The sequence below is a fragment of the Arachis ipaensis genome, chromosome B7, assembly GCF_059453495.1.
Source record: "Arachis ipaensis isolate K30076 ecotype BB chromosome B7, ASM5945349v1, whole genome shotgun sequence".
Lineage (NCBI taxonomy): Eukaryota > Viridiplantae > Streptophyta > Magnoliopsida > Fabales > Fabaceae > Arachis > Arachis ipaensis.
In genome coordinates this window covers 19,039,101-19,053,492 of record NC_142442.1, presented here as the reverse complement: position 1 = coordinate 19,053,492, position 14,392 = coordinate 19,039,101, and the positions used below count along the sequence as shown (strand labels likewise).

The 14,392-nt window shown below is 37.6% G+C and overlaps 1 long non-coding RNA gene and 1 pseudogene across 1 annotated transcript; one reads left to right on the top strand and one right to left on the bottom strand.

Moving 5' to 3' along the window:
- The first annotated feature begins 5,596 nt into the window (after positions 1-5,596).
- On the top strand, positions 5,597-6,487 carry LOC148550502 (uncharacterized; annotated as a pseudogene).
- A 2,392-nt stretch (positions 6,488-8,879) lies between these two features.
- Positions 8,880-11,959, bottom strand: LOC107608891 (uncharacterized). Its single transcript, XR_015892055.1, has 4 exons — positions 11,795-11,959; positions 11,649-11,702; positions 11,415-11,571; positions 8,880-9,273 (listed from the first exon to the last, which is right to left on the bottom strand). It is a non-coding gene; the product is annotated as an uncharacterized LOC107608891 (long non-coding RNA).
- Between the last annotated feature and the right edge of the window lie 2,433 nt (positions 11,960-14,392).

Below are 14,392 nucleotides of genomic sequence, written 5' to 3'. Positions count from 1 at the left end.
TGATATATGCTACTCATGCCCTTGCCGGCATGCCAATAAACACCTTGCATTTATTTGTCATCATATGCACTTGCTATATTTCCATTGATGCTTTTTCACATGTAGTCATGACCATGTGTTAACACCATTCATCTTTAATGTGCATTGATTACCACCTTTCCCGTTCTCTTCCTTGCCCTACTCCCAAATCAACAGCGATGAGAGGAACAAAAAGAGCATTAGTGGCAGAGCCATCTTCAACTACAGTTAAGCCCTCAACAAAAAGAATTAAGAGGATTATAAGGGTTGATGAAAAAGAGAAAGCCTTCCCAGCAAAGGACACTGCGTGATTTACCAACCGCTACTGTGAGCAGATGTTCCCCATCCTGGCAGAAAGGAGTTACAACAACAAATACCTTCTTATCCTCCCGACCCGTATTGCTGAATTTGTTGAGCCGCAAATTGAACGAAGACAATGGGATTTCCTACAGAGACAGCCACGGCAGGTTAATCTTTCCTGGGTAGTCGAGTTCTACTCTAATTTCCACCTGCCAACCCTGCAGTCTGTCTATATCCGTCAGAAGCAAATTCCCATTACAGAAAAGGCCATTCAACGAGCTTTAGATCTTCCCCCTACTCCAGAAGGACTGGACGCATTTCAAGAAGCCTCCCTCAAGCGCCAGACGTACCAATTTGACTGGGACGCTGTTCTCAGAGTTATCGCACTACCTGGCAGCAGATGGATTTATGGATATCATCGTTCCCGTCCTAAGGGAATATTGGCTTCCGCACTTACCTTGGAGGCTCGCGTATGGGCACAGATTATGTCCCATTACGTCTTTCTGAGCACTCACGAGTCCTCCTTCACTGCAGACATGGCTGTTTTACTATGGTGCATCCTTACAGACCAGCCTCTAAACTTACCAAGACACATCCGGAATGCCATGGGACACGTACAAATTGCGGGCAACTTACCTTTTCTCGCCTTGGTCTCCGATCTTGTCTCAGCAGCCGGAGTCTCCTACAGAGCTAGAGACACCAAAGCCATGCTCCCACGGGATGATCAGTATGTCCCTAACGGGAAATATATCAGACCTCCAGCAGCCACTACAAGCCAACCTACTGAACCGGCTAGAGCATTCCTTCTTCAACCCCTCAAGCACCTACAACAAACCAACTGTTCCATCAGATACTTGAGAGGTTGGATTGGCAGAAACACAAAGCAAAGCTAAGAGAGCGCCGTAACAAGCGCCGATTCACATACCTCAAGGAGCTACTTATGGGAAAATACAAAGACCCTGACACCCCGGACTCCACTTCATTTACCAGCACAGGGAGCCATGACGGTCCCGACTGTGGAGATACTGCTACCAGCCCACCTTTGTTCCTGACAGATGGCACCGAGGACGGTGCAAAACCTTAAGTGTGGAGAGGTCGGTCAGTACCTGACTTCCGGAGATAATTTCTCTTCATTAACATCAATAAAATAGGATATTTAGTTGGTTTTTCAATTTTTTTTGTTTTAGAATGTGATAGATTGCATAGTAATAGGTTAGTTGCATGCATGTTCTACTTGATTGAAAAGATAATAAGTTTCTTCTAAGACCCTATTTTTAGAACAAAATTTCACTAATTTTAATCAAAATTTTTATGTTAAATTTGCTTGAAGTTATATTTGGAACATAGTTAAAAAAGCTAAGAACACACAACCCATAAGATTTGAGCTTAGTTACATGGTTACATTATTTAACCATCAATATTTTATTCTTATGTGTTTACTTCTCTATGATTGTAATCTATATTTTGTTTCATCCTATATGTCCAATGTTTAATATATTTATATGCTTGCATATGATTGAGGCAATTATTTGTTTAGCTCACTTATCCAAATTAAGCCTACCCCTTAAGTTACCTTTGTTAGCCACTTTGAGCCTTTAAATCCCATTTGTTCTGTACTTTACCACATCACTAGCCTTAAGCGGAAAAACAATTATATATCCCAATTGAATCTTTGGTTAGCTTAAGATAGAATTGTGTGTTAATTGGGTATGGGAAGATTGTGGGAACAAAAGATAATAAGGAAATGTGTCATGATAATATAATGGGAATTTGGGTACCTACTCATGTGAAACTATAAGAATTAAAAATCCATGTGCATTGATAAGCTATGTTTATTTTCATGCTTTAAAAAAAATCCAAAAATAGTCAATAAATAAATAAAGGGACAAAATTACCCCAATGCTAAGTTAAAATTCAAAGATCAATGCATATGTGATAAAAATTAAAATAAAGGGTGATACATGAGTATGGAATGTGAAAGGGAAATTTTGGGTAGCTAGGTATGAAATTTCAAGTTATATAGAAGATACATATATGTGTTAGGTGAAAGCTTAGGTTAATTAAAGATTCAATTTATAAGCATACTTAGCCATATATACCCTTACCTTTACCTTGGCCCCATTACAACCTTGAAAAGACCTCATGATGTTTGCATTGGTACATTAAATGTTGTTGATTGGTTAGGTGAAGAACAAAAATTAGAAAGCATGATTAGAAAAGGATAGAGTGACTACCCTATACACTAGAGAGATTAGAGTGTACATACATCATCAGTGAGGGTTCAATGCTTAAATTCTATGTTTCCTGCTTTCATGAGCTACCTTCTTGCATTTTTATCTGTTCTTACTGTATAAGAATTGAGTTAGTGGAATTTGATTTGTGATTGTCTTGAAGAGCTTATTTACTTTTAATCAAGTGGACAAGAATCATATAGTTGCATTCATACGTATAGGTTGCATTGCATTGCATGAGTTCTACATGTTCCTACTCATTTATTTTATTTCCTTCGACTAAGCATGAGGACATGCTAATGTTTAGGTGTGGGGAGGTTGATAAACCATTATTTTATGGTTTATATTGTGTTTAATTGTGTGGTTTTATCAAATCTTTACCCACTTATTCATATGATTTGCATGTATTCACAATTCCTTCCTAAAATTGTTCTATGATTGAAAACTTGCTTCCTAGAGACTTTTAATTATGTATTTTAATTCTCCTTTATTCCATTTGATGCCGTGATCTGTGTGTTAAGTGTTTTAGGCTTTATAGGGCATGAATGACTTGGAAATTGGAGAGGAGGCTTGCAAAAATGGAAGGAACACAAGAAATTAAGGAGATGACCAGCGAGAAACGATGCGAACGCATGGCTCACGCGACCGCGCAAAACAGAGGAAATTGCAGTGACGCGCTCGCGTGCCTGACGCAAACGCATGGATTGGAAATTGCACAAGTGACGCGAATGCGTGGACGACGCACACGCATGGCAAGGCAAAACGCTGGATGACGCAAACGCGTGGATGACGCGATCGCGTGACGTGCGCGATGTGCAGAATTTACAGAATTTGCTGGGGGTGATTTTGGGCCATGTTTTGACCCAGTTTTCGGCCCAGAAAAGCATATTAGAGACAGGGAACATGCAGAGACCAGGGAACAACATTCATTCCGCATAATTTTAGTTTTTAGATCTGAATTTACTCTTCCTCTAGGTTTTCTCTCTACACATTCATAGTTCTTAGGATTTTGTTTTTATTGCTTTTTGGATTGGGATATTGAGAAAAGTTATTACCTCTGCCAAGACTTCATCATTCTAGTTTGTTTCCTTACTTGTCACTTACTCTTTCATATTTTTAATTTGTTCAGAATTACTATTGGATTATTTTTAGAGTTTATTTAATACAAGAACTATTTTTATTTTTAATTGATCTTTTTTATTATTATTTATCATGTCTTCCTTTATTTCCCTTTCTTATTTTGTGAAGTTTACAATCATAATGAGTGAGTAGTTCCATAACTTGATTGGGAGTTGGTTAAAAGAAGAACCTTGAGTTAGAATGTTCAAGAGTAAAATTATAATTGGGTTTATCGTTGGGTCGCCCTCTAGTCACTGACACTAGTCCTTCCTAAGGGAGAGGATTGGAACTTGTGAATAGAAACTGACTTCCAACTTGCTTGACTTTCCTTTATCTGGTAAAGGATAACTGAGCAAAACAACCTTCAATTATCAATTAATCTTGGGAGAACTCCAACAAGGATAGGACTTCCGACTAATCTACTCCCGGTCAAGTTTTTTTTATTTAAATTACATAAATTCTCTGATTTAATTTCCTGTGTATCAAACTCAAACCCTTTTGGAAAACATCTGATTAATAAAATAGCACATCTTTCTGCAATTCGTTGAGAGACGACCTGGGATTCATACTCCCAGTATTTTAATTCTAATTTTGTGACAACCCTTCTAAATTGATAAGCGGATTTTTGTTGATTGAAAACTATACTTGCAACGTATCTCTTATATTAATTTCTTAATCTGCCAATTTCTGCCACGTCAGTCATCTTGGGAATTCTCCCCATGGTGTATTTTTGAGCTTGAAAACATGTCAGGATGGCTACGTAACTGATAGTTGATATCAACAGCCATAGGACAAGTATGCACATGTGCATATGATTTGAATTGCTTATTTGTGAACTATTTGGGAATGCCTACGTGATTATAACATGCTATTTGTTGTACTTATTATCTGTATTTCTTGCAAGTTACCTGTGTTTGTCTTGTTTGCTTATTTGTCTGTGTAAACTAATCGGAGATGGAGTAACGGAGGAAATGGTGGAAAAGACTTAGTATTAAGGTCAGGTTTAAGCTAGGCTTAGATATTCTTAGAAGACCACCCTGATTTATGATTTCTATTTAGTTCTTTAATTTTTATAATCTGAGTGTCGGTATTCTAGGATTGCCTCTGGCATTCCCAGGACCTTATATATTATGTGCGTGGCACCTTTACCATGCTGAGAACCTCCAGTTCTCACCCCATACTGTGTTGTGTTTTTCAGATGCAGGTCGAGAGGCTCCTCGCTAGGGGTCTGGATTTCTGAAGTGGAGCAGTTTCTGGGTTCTTTTGTTATGTAGCTTATGTATATATGTACTTAGCTTTCTCTCCAAGAAACTTGTTTATTTTGTTCCTCTTAGAGGTTAAAGGAGAGCTAGGATTTTACCTATGTATTTGGGGTTTTTGGGATATGTATATATGTAGTTAAATATTCTCTGGCCAGCCTTGGCTTCGCATGCTGAGTTATGAGCTAATTATTCTGTATCCTTGAATCTCTATTCACATTTTCTGTCTATTTATACTTATTATCTTTAGATTTCTTAGCACATAAGTTATCTCGTTTTCTGAGTGTTGCGCTTTTACTTTGCGATTTTATTTTACCCGTTTTTCAAGGCTCCTAGTTAAATATCTCTTTCACTATTATTATATATATATTTTTACTTTTACAGATCGTAATACTTTACTATCTCAGTCTTATGACTTAAGCATAAGATTAAGTGTGATAGGGTGTTACATTATGGTATCAGAGCAGTTCATTCCTATAGAGTCTGAGGGACGAACTGACTATGCTTCTGTGCATTCTCTGTGTGTGTGACTATGTGCTACTTAGGATATCTAACTGATATGAGTAGCATACATGTTCGTGAGCATGCATTTGTGATTCTAAAGTACTAAACTTGAGATATTGAGACTGATCACCTTAATATCAATTGTTTGGTGTGAACAGGGACCAAATGTCATCTTGCGGATCCGAGCGAGGTATTCGGAGAGAAAATCCCATGGTAGGACCAGTGCAAGGACGTCGAGATGGAAACTCTGGTGCCGGTACAAGTAACGTAGGTCGATACTATAGGTCTATGACCCTTACTGATTTCCTCCAAAGTGGTCCACCTCGATTTAATGGAAACGCCAATGCTTTGGAGGCTGATCAGTGGTTTCGAGACGTGGAGTGATTTTTGTACATTCAGCACGTTCCTGAAGTACAATCAGTAGAGATAGTGACTTATATGTTGGAGGAAGATGTTCAGAATTGGTGACAGGAGCTATGTCATACCTTGCAGGTGGAGTTAACAGATGTCCCTTGGAATAGGTTCAAGACGGAGTGTTATGGGAAATATTTCTTGCATGCATTTCACACTGCAAAGGAGTTGGAATTAACGCAGCTGAAGCAAAAGGACATGTCCGTTGCTGACTATACCCGTGAATTCGACAGCCTGTGCCGTTTCTCAAAAGTTTGTCAAGGAAATCCGGCTGATTATGAAGAGTGAAAGTGTGCTCAGTACGAGAAAGGACTCATGAGAGATATCTTTAATTACGTATATCCACAAAAGCTAATGAGTTTCACCGAGTTAGTTAAGAAGAGCCAGCTCGCGGAAGATTACACTATGAAGTGGGCGCTACTACAGGAAAGTTGTGGTGAGACTACTCTAGATGAGCCGCACAGGACCGAACTTGGTTTATGTTTTCAATGTGGGGCACCAGGGCACATGTCGAGAGATTGTCCGCAAGGAAGAGCCACAGGTGCAAGATGGCCGCAACAGGATCGAGGTAAGTGTGAGACCGAACACATAAGTTGGATTTCTTCTGCTTGGAGCTGGAACCTCGCATTCAAGTTGAAAGTTTAGGACTGGTAATATCAGACGTCGTGTTGAGTTTGGGATCAAACTAGGAGTTGAGGCCAAGGAGAATGTTTTCGACCGCCTTTGTTAGTAACCGGAATTTTCGAGGACGAAAATTTCTATTAGTGGGGTAGGATGTAAACCCCGAGTAAATAGTAAATAGTTAGCGAATAAATTAATTATTAATCAAAGTGATTAGAAAATGAGATTTGATAGTTTAATGTGATAGAGAAAATTAAAACATGAATTTTGACACCAATTTCAAAGAATTTGGCCTAAGATTGGGCTAAACCGGGCGAACCGGGCCCAAAATGGGCCCAAGGCCCAATTCAGCCCAACAACACTCAATTAAAACACAGCTTCCCCTTCCTCCTTACCTTTCATTCACGGTGGAAACATTCTTGGAGAAGAAGAACTTAAACCCTAAGGTTTGATTCAAACCTCCATAACTTTCCACTCCGAGCTTCGATCGCCGCACCGTTTGTAGCCACGCGATCACCGCGTCGAGCTCTATGATTCTATCAGATCAATTTCATAGGTAAGCTTCAATCTCACCTCATTTTCTCTACCCCTTTGATTTTCAAAAATTGTGAGCCTTTATGTTGAGATTTTGTCGATTTTGGTATTCTAGGTTCATTTTAGCTTGCGGAATTAGTTGGGTTTGGTTCATTTGGTCTTTGGGTACAGTAAGTACCATTAATCCTACTCAATCCTTTGATTTAGTGTATGGAGAATTAAATTTTGGATATATATGTGTTATATATATATATATATTAGGTGTGTATGTATGAATGATATGAAGTCTTTGGAGTCATTGGAAGCTTGATTGAATACTTGGTGGATATTAGAGCTGAATTCTTGGTGATTGAAGCTTTGCCCTTTTTGCCTAAGTGGGTTGCTTTGGATAATACGTGGAAATCGGCCAAGGTATGGTTTAGGTTTCTCATATTTAATATTTAATGTTCTGTGAAAACTTAGGCTAATTGACTATAGGGTAGGTTGGAATGCACGATTGTGTTTAATGCTTAGTAAAACTTATGATGGATGTTGAATGAGTATGAGAGAGGTTGGATGGTTATTGCTTGTGGTTGATGATATTGTTTTAAGGAGTTATGGATATGAGTTATTATTGTTGTTTCATTAATTAATGTTTAATGTTATTTTGAATTTGGATTGTTGGATTGGAATGGTTGAAATGAAGTGTTGTATGATATGTAAATTGTTTAGTACTTTGATGTGGTATCTTGAAAAAGGTTGGGTTGTGGCTTGTGTTAATATTGGTGTTGGAATCCTAAATGATAAATTAATGAGGTTTACTAATGTATGAAAATGAAGGTAAGGTTGTGGTGGTTTGTTGGTAAATCTTGTTAATTAGGTAATGAATGTTTGGTATGAGATGATGTGTATATTGAGGTATATTTGTTTGAGGTAAGGTGTGGAGGTCTTGGCATTTTTAAATGGTGTGTGGTTGTGTTGAATATGAGTAAAGGAAGTGGGATTGAGTTTAGTCTTTGTGAAAATTTGAGGTTTGAGCTTTCTGTGCAAAGTTGGTTTTTGGCCAAATTTTGGCGAGCCATAACTTGGCTTTCGGACTCCCAAATGGTTTCAAACTTATTTTATGTGAAAATTGAATCCGTGAATCTTATACTGTTCGAAGAACGGATGAAAAATAGTTTAAAACGAAAAAGTTATACGTGTCGGATGTTTGAGGTTAGAAATTAAAATTCTGCAGCTTTTGAAACTTAGTGAAATTTTTTGGAAAAACGCATGCCCACGCGTACGCGTGACATGGAACTTTTACGTACACATATACCCCTTTCGTGGACAAACACTACTGCCTAGTTTGCATGCGTACGCGTAATCAAGGGATGCGTACGCGTCTTGGCCTAAACGCGTATCGACGCGTATGCGTGACCCTGTTTTCAGCAAAAATAGATTCTGTGTTTTAAAGCTCAAAGTCAAACCTCTAGATTTCTATTTTCATTTCTTTAGTCTAGATATTGTTAGTAATCTTAACAATAGGACGAAGCTAGGAAAAATGAGATAACTTAGAGACGAAGGAAGATAACTAAACTAAGGATTGGAGAAGATAGATTTTGTTTTGATAAGATGATGGAAGAGAGATATATGAGGCAGTTAAAAGAATAATGTAATAGTGAGATTAATTAATGGGATAATCGTGGACATTAACGAAATGAGGACGATGAGACGAGTTATGAATTTATAATTGTGTATCATAAAATATAAGAGGAATGAGTAAATGTAACACCCTACTACACAGTGTTTTACGCTTAAGTCGTAGAACAGAGGTAGTGTGGTATAACAGACCTCTAAACAGTAAAGATATACATATAATACTGAAAGAAATAATATACTAGGAGCCTTGAAACAAAACGGGTAAACAAAATCGCAAAATAAAAATTGCAATGCTCAAGGAATAGGATTACTTGCATGCTAAGAGACCTAATAGGAACATGATAAAGATAAGCAGAAGGATAAAGGAAAGCCAAGGTAACAGCATAACTAGCCCCTGACTCAGCCTGCGAAGCTAAGGCTGGCCGGAGGATATATATATACATATAAACATACTTAAGTATCCCCAAAATACACCAAAAAAATCAAAGTAAACTCCTATCTCTCCCTAATCCTCTAAGAGGAGCAGCATACACAAGTTACTTGGAGAGTAAGCTAAACAAATATATACATATATACAACCAAAAACCAAAATACACCCAAGGACTACTTCGCTTCCCAAGATCCAGACGTCTAGCGAGGAGCCTCTCGACCTGCATCTGAAAAACAACAATACAATATGGAATGAGAACCGGAGATTCTCAGTATGGTAAAAGTGCCACGCGCATAAGAAATACAGTCCTGAGAATGCCATAGGCAATCCTAGAACTCCGTTATTCAATTATCCAACTTAAGTACTAAACAGAAGCCATAAACAGGGGTAGGTATTCTAAATCTACCTAACTTACTCAAGTTCAAGCTTAACCTAACACCAAACCATTTCCTCCGTTTCCTCCATCCTTTCATCATTCAAAATGTAACAGAAACAAGCAACCAAATAAGTTCACGCACAAGTAATGATCAAATAGTACAAATAGCAAGTATAACAAATAGCAGGTAATATATATCAATTAGGCATACCCAAAACAATGCATAGCAATCAATACAAACAAATGCATATGATGCATGCCTGTCCTATGGCTGATGGGGCCCATCTGTCGGTTATCCAGCCAACCCGACAAGTCCGAAAACCTTAGACTGTCCCCCGTCGCGCATCCCCAAGAGTCTATGCATAGAGTTCACATTCATATTTCATAAAATCACTCAATGGGGGCTATCCATACCCGGGAATTTATACATGCCCGGTCACCCTTACGACGTAGGGTCAACAGAGTATCGAGATTCAACCTGGAACACGTGATGGCGAGCCACGGCTCTTACCCAGGTAACTCGTATCTCAGATAGCATTATTCATAAGCCATTTCATAGTCATAATCATTATTTAATCATTCATCAAGCCATGGCATATTAACTCCTTCTATTAACAACCTCCTTTTCACATTTTTCATCGTCATTCCCTTATAATTCATCTTGATTACCCTTTCCGGGTCCTGACCAAACTTTTTATCAAACTCTTCTCATCCTTCTTAATATCGAATAATCTTAAAATCAACCCAACTCTAACATTAAATCAATCACATCACACGAGGATTGAACTTTAACTTCTCGAACTCATGACTATCACTAAGACATCCTCGACACTCTATTTTCTTTTCTGTTTCTAATATAGCAAATGAACTCAAAATTGCACAAACTTTATGTCCAGGCGTTCATATTGAAATAAGCTTTCTAACAAACTAAATATCATAATTTTCTGATTTTTCTAGCCTCAGGAATAAAGGAAAAACCGTGACTGCACTGCAGTGCATAAAACCAGAAAAACAGCAGCAGTATGTGATATTCAAAATTCAATATAAAATCCAAGTTAAATCCAATGACTTTGAAAATTAATGTAGTTAAACTTTACTCATCCAGGTTTCTTTCTCAATTGGTTCTGAGTCAATACCATTTTTAATGAAAAAGTTACATTACCTGGAAGTTAAGTAAAAATGAGACAAAATCTGTTTTAAAAACCAACAAGCTTAGTACCTTTCAATTGAAATAACTTTTATTACAAAACTCCAATTAAGCTAAATTTTGATTTGAGAACCCCTAGCTCATCCAGAAACAAGTGTGTCTTGGTTGCAACCCAATTTCTATTTAATTCTAAGAGTTACAAGCATTGGAAGTTGATGCATAGCTTGCTGAAATCTGTTTCTTTTCAGTTTTGACCACCAATATTCAAAAATTCATAGCTCCCAATCCTCAACTCTTAAAATTCTGAAATTTTAGAGAAATAAATAAAGTTAATCAAATTTTATAACAAAATTTGTTTCGCTCCAAAACTCAACTCGTAAAAGTTGCAGCAAGACAAACAAGTTGCTGCCCTGTTTGATCTTTTCTGCTGCTGGACAGATTTAACAACCTAACTTTAAAAATCTGCCATAAATTGTATATTTAACAAAAAGGTCCCAAATTTTCCAGTTTAGTTCCTTATATTCCCAAGTTTAGCCTAAACTTGGTCTCATGCAATTCTGATCATTACATAATTAGTTACAGCATATACAATACCACCACAACACAACTCTACATCCTTATTAACAAACACCAATTCTAATCCATCATAAATAAATATAAGAGCACACCATTAATAGCTTTCACACCTCATAATTCTAATATATAAATTCACTAACAAATCTATTCTAACAACATTACAAGGCTAATCATTAAATACAACAAACAATCCAACTTATTCTATGGTTCCTCTAACCTAAGTTTTCACAACACCGTAAATATTAAACGTGCGAAACTTAAACCATACCTTGGCCGATCACTTAATTCACCCAAGGCAGCTTCTCAACATAAAATCACAGCCCCTCCAAGCTCAATCAAACAGCCCCAAAGCAAGCCTTGTCACCAACAAAGCTCCAAGTAATCCAAATTCAAGTTCAATGCATAAACATCCTCTTAAACTACACCTAATACACATATATATGTTCCAATTCAGTTTTCTATTACCAAAAACAAGATTGAGCTAGGGTTAGGGTGTTCTTACCATACCCATATGCTCAATAGCTTGAGCCCACAAGTTCCGGAAGCTAACTTGAACCTAGAACACAAAAATTGGACAAGATTCACTATAGGTTTTCAAGTTTACCAAAGAAAGAGGGATAGAGATTCTGAACTCAATAGAAGGCTTACTAGAGAAATTGTTTGGATAGAAAGGTAGAGCTCGACGCGCTGAGCGCGTGGCCGCGAACAGTACGGCAATCGGAGCCCGGATGAGGAAGTTATGGTAGTTGGAAGGAATGGTGAGGGTTAGGTTTCTTCTCTTCTCCCCCTTGCTGTGTTTTTCGTTGCTGTGGTGAAATGGAGAAGATGAAGCTGCTGCTTCATTTATGTTAGGGGCCCGGTTGAACCCATGGGTCCGATTTGGGCCCCGGTTCAACCGGTTTGGCCCTTCCGGTCCGATTTTGGGCCAAATTATCGAAATTGGTATCAAAATTCTCGTTTCGATGAGCTCTATCCTATTTTGATATTAGTTTTGTATTTTTAACTTTCCTAATTAAAATTCAATTTACTAACTAATAATTTACCGATTTTAGCGGGGTTTACAGTAAATGCTTATGATTTATTGAGAAAGTGCAGTAGTGTCGCGAGTATGCCGAAGATGCATATGTAAGCTAAAGATTAAACATTATTGAGCTTGGGGTGTTGTTTCCCCCATGTCAGCCAGGGATTAGTCCTATGGATAACATTGAGCTTGGGGTATTGTTTTTTCCATGTCAGCTTGGAGTATTGTTTTCTCCATATCAGCTTGGGGTGTTGTCTCTTCTTCCCATGTCAGCTTGGGATTCATCTCATGGATATTATTGAGTTTGGGGGTGTTCTCTTCCCCATGTCAGCTTGGGGATTCTCCCCATGGTGTATTTTTGAGCTTGAGAACATGTCGGGATGGCTACGTAACCGACAGTTGATATCAACAGCCATAGGACAGGCATGCATCATGTGCATATTGTTTGAATTGCTTATTTATGAACTATTTGGGAATGCCTACGTGATTATAACATGCTATTTGTTGTACTTATTATCTATATTACTTGTAAGTTACCTGTGTTTGCCTTGTTTGCTTATTTGTTTGTGTAAACTAATCGAAGATGGAGGAACGGAGGAAATGGTGGAAAAGACTTAGTATTAAGGTCAGGTTTAAGCTAGGCTTAGATATTCTTAGAAGACCACCCTGATTTATGGTTTCTATTTAGTTCTTTAAGTTTTATAATCTGAGTGTCGGCGTTCTAGGATTGCCTCTGGCTTTCCCAGGACCTTATATATTATGTGTGTGGCACCTTTACCATGCTGAGAACCTCCGGTTCTCACCCCATACTGTGTTGTATTTTTCAGATGCAGGTTGAGAGGCTCCTCGCTAGGCGTCTGGATTTCTGAAGCGGAGCGGTTTCTGGGTTCTTTTGTTATGTAGCTTATGTATATATGTACTTAGCTTTCTCTCCAATAAACTCGTTTATTTTGTTCCTCTTAGAGGTTAAAGGAGAGCTAGGGTTTTACCTATGTATTTGGGGTTTTTGGGATATGTATACATGTAGTTAAATATTCTCCGGCCAGCCTTGCCTTCGCAGGCTGAGTTAGGAGCTAGTTATTCTATATCCTTGACTTTCTATTCACATTTTCTGTCTATTTATACTTATTATCTTTAGATTTCTTAGCACGCAAGTTATCTCGTTTCCTTAGCGTTGCGCTTTTACTTTGCAATTTTGTTTTACCCGTTTTTCAAGGCTCCTAGTTAAATATCTCTTTTACTATTATTATATATATATTTTTACTTTTAGAGGTCGTAATACCTTATATCTCAGTCTTATGACTTAAGCATAAGATTAAGTGTGATAGGGTGTTACACAACTCACCCAATTTGATGTTAAAAATCTTTGCTAAAATGTCTGGACGATCTTCTGTTTTGAATTATGTGTCCTTTAATAGACGTTTGATCTTATCCCATTCAAGATTGCATGTTATTGTAATAAAAAAACTAGGGTACCCCGCATACTTGCATATTGCAAAAGTATCTTTGTAGTTGTTACACATGTACCACAAATTACTTATGAAGCTATTTGGTAGGATAATCCCCTGTCCAATTGCAACAAGATTAGCTTTCCCCTAACCAACGACTCATCTAGTGTATTGTATTTGTCAACCCTTATTTTTTTTGTTGGTTGTGTCTAATGAAACTAAGCTGTTCAGACTCTATCGTGGTGTAAGCATCAACCGAAAATTGCTGAAATAATCTTCGACATTATAGCATAACAGGAGACTTGTTAACTCTTATTTGAATGTGAAATGAGAATAACTTTCTCATACTAATGGTCTTTTATTTTTTCGTACTATCAAGACCATATTGCATAGGAGTCGTGATGCCATTTCTAAATCCATCCTCTTTGTATGAGAATATTAAGGGATACTGAAAAGTCAAGTACAACAGATGGAGAACATCTATCCTTTGCAACTTTTTTTATGTTGTCCGAATAATTATATCCCTATTAGAGATTGAGTCGTCTATGTTGCCAACAATTAGAATGATAACCTCAGACACAGTGGGTAAATTATATACTCTTCCATCCTCTTTCCTCTTCTTGATTAGCGTTAGTTTGATTTCAGAAGTTCTTCCATTTCTAAATCTATCTCTTGTAGATCGAAAGGTTTTGGTAAAAGGGTTACAAATGTCGAGAATTTCCTTTAATCGGTTTACGATTTAGAATTCTAAAATTCTTGTTGATTCACTAGATCTGA